Genomic DNA, 3,712 nt, shown 5'->3' on the forward strand with positions numbered 1-3,712 from the left:
AAATGGCACCCTTTGAAATTTGCAGCCAAGGAGAAAGAGCTTGTATCTCCGCTGTTAATTTTTATACAACGCTTCAATGATGTATGAGGAATGTGAATGTTCCGTGAAGTAGCGATTGTCTGCTTGTTTATGTGCGTAAATAGTTGATGCTCAAATTTTCTGAACATTCTCAAACGCGAAGAAATACGTTTCACGATACTCGCACCGAGAAGCTACTATAACTCATTCGATTATTTTAATGAGCTTTGGACAGACGATTCTATGGCAAAAATAAGGAAATACGTGTCCAATCTTTCATGTCAATGGACCTGAGTTTCTAAAATATTATTCAATTTTCGGGAACTTTATAGTTTCTTTTAGATTTTACTTTTAGATCAAAAAGATAAAAATTCTATAAAGAATCAGTATCAGTAGATCATAAAAAATTAATAAGATTTATCAGAGCTTGGTTTGTTGGCTATTTGAGACCCATCGTTACGTAAACACATTTCATGGCAATTTTGCAAACTTGGCATCAAATGTAATACAAAATGGAGATAAACAAATTGTCCAACTCGAATCGTTTTTTTGAAAAAAATTAATTCAAGATAAAGCTTAGAAGCATCTTGAATAAATGTGATGATGTTAACAAAAAAAAAAAAAAAAAAAAAAAAACAAAGAAAAAAAGGAAAACAAATTCTTTAAAGGAATTTTCTCAAAATCCTTTCTTCCTTTAATCAAAATATAGTATTTTCATAATCTAAATTCGTATGTTTCTGACATAACATCAAAAATAAAAATAACCTCTCTTCTTGTATATCTTGTAATTTTTACTTCAGACAAGAGAAAATAATTAATATTTTCTGAACTAGAACTGTAAGTTTCTATATAATTAATAATAACTAATATGAGATTATTTTAACGGAAGATAAATTCGAACATCACACCATATCATTAAATTGATTGAGGTATCATCTATTTGAGATTTGATAATCCCTACAACTTACAGACCGACTATCAATAAGTGACTAATCAACTATCGATAAGCAATTAATAAATATTATCAATAAATATTACAATAATTATATTATAAATATTATCAATAAATTAATGATTATTTCTTATATATTTAGCTAACTAAGAAAATTCCTTCTTTTGAGAAGAATTTCCAAGTAGAACGTACAATATTAATTTCTCTCGTAACTAAAAATCCTCGAACCGCAAGGGCTAAAAGAGACCATTCGAAAGAATTCCATGAGGAAGACGCGTGAAAAAATAATTGCTGTTAGAATGAAGTTAGATTCGTTCATAATACTTTAACAGAAATTGACTGACGAATGCAGTCCTATAAAAAAAAATAAAACGATAGAAAAATTAAAAAATTAAAAAATTAGAAAGAAACATATGTAAAATTTGTATTATGAAAAATATTTTTAATCTTACTTTCTAACTCCCGACAATTACAAATATTGAGATCAAAATCCATTGAAACAAAATATAACACCACCAAGCAACTAGAATTTCTGTATATATTCCGTAAAAGAAGAAAAATACTATAAGTTAGAAACCCATTCCAAGTAGCAACGAAACCAATAATGACAATCCAAATAGCTTCGCCGACGAAGAATGAACGCTCAGACACGACGATCCTCGGTATACGTATTGTATTACATTTCCGATATTATCTAATATCCACTGACTATAGTGAAATTATATCATTGACTTACAATTCAAGTTTTATTTGAATCAGAGTAAACTTTATCATTAAACATTGTTTCGTATTTAAACGATTTTATAATTTTACCAGTCTGTAATTAAAAATGTCTCTCAAGTTTCAAAATAATTACATTATTTTCAAAAAATAATTTTATTTACTATTTATTAATTTTATTTATGTTATTAATTACATAATTAAACTTATAGAAACGAAAAATCTGAATTACTCAGCGATTGTTAAGAAACAGCGACTTTTTCCATCGTCATTTATATTAAAAATTTTTTTCCAAGAAATTAAGCATATCAAATATTAAATAAATATTATTTCAATCTGCATCAAATCAAAATGAAATAAATTTCGCAGCAAGGAAAATAACAAAATAACAAAATCAAAAAAATCAAAAAAAGGTCACAGTCGAACTCTTTTATATAACAAACGTATAATAAGGTCTTTCGGAAATTTTCATGTACGTTAATTATTCCACTTATTAATCACATACTAATTAATATATTCATTACCACCAATCGAAAAATAATTTAAACAAAAAATTATTATTAATAGATCCGATGAGCCATTTAATAAATTAAAAATATACACACAAGCTATTTAATTTTAATAATTAGAAGAAAACAAAAAATGAAGAGATAATAAGAAATATTAAAAAATTTGTCTCTACTTTTCTTCATTAATATAATTATGATACTTTTATAAACAATTATATACTTGTAAATTGTAAAAAAGAAGAAAATACATGATAGCTTGTCGTTGAGTGGCCTTATCTTATGTACTGACTTGTTACAAAATCACGTTTATGCTTATTTTATTTATTTTCTTGGTTTACACTTCCAATGAACATCTTTTTGATAATCTTTCGAGATCATCGCATATCTTAAAATATTCTTAAGTGCGCTTTAAAGAGCTGCTTCGAAAGAGATATTTAAAAAGGAAATTGCAAATATATATAATATAATATCTGCAAATATACAATTGCAAATATCACAATTTGCAAATATACAATCTGCAAATATATATAACATAAATAACATATATAGCAATGTGTGTATCTATGCGCACGTATGTACGTACCCATCTATACAAGAATTATAGAATGATTATTATCGTTTAATAGAATGTATGTACACACATACAGAACATATATATAGTAAAAATATACATATACATATATTGTGCACACACATATATATAGCATATATATATAACAAATATATATAGAGCAGACTCAACAGTGTAGCGGTTGTAAAAATACAGTAAGTAAGAAGTTGTTATGCAAAATTTATCATTTGTATATAAGATAAAGCTTCACGAACTGTGATTTATTCGAAATAATTAATAGTAAATACGTAAAGTAAACTTACTTTGATATTGTTAAAGTACTGTAAATTATCAATGGATGTTTTAGTTTACACAACAAATATCGATTACAAAATGTCTCAAAGATATCATTTAAGATCGAGGAGATCATATGCCTTATTGAAACCTCAAAGAATGCCACCATTGTGATTGTAATTGATCGTACGGTGCTTCGTCGTTACTTGATCGTTAGTTCTGTAAATAGTTTTACATATTGCAACTGATAAGTACATATATCATTCTCTGATTGAAATACAACTATTTCTGTCGAATATTACATCTTTTTCACTCGTACAAGGAATGCACTCGACGGTCTTGTCGAGCTATAAACATAATAAAGGAAGAGAATGAAGAAGGAAGAGAACAGGTTCGAAATTCTTGGAAGGTTTATGTTATTGTGTCAGTTTTTTACTTGTTGCGATATTAAAAAATGTTTTATTTATTGCATGATAATGAAATTTATGTCATATACATGCGTGATTACGTTGTGTATATCAAGAATTTTTTCAAGGTTTTCTACATCTCGAATAATGTGCCATTGAGCAATATAACATATTTCAAACAATCTATCTTTTTTTTATTCTTTTCTTTCTTTCTTTTATTTTCTCTTTAAATCCTTTTTATTGCAAATTGAAACGCAATGTT

This window comes from Vespula pensylvanica, chromosome 16 (assembly GCF_014466175.1).
Source record: "Vespula pensylvanica isolate Volc-1 chromosome 16, ASM1446617v1, whole genome shotgun sequence".
NCBI lineage: Eukaryota > Metazoa > Arthropoda > Insecta > Hymenoptera > Vespidae > Vespula > Vespula pensylvanica.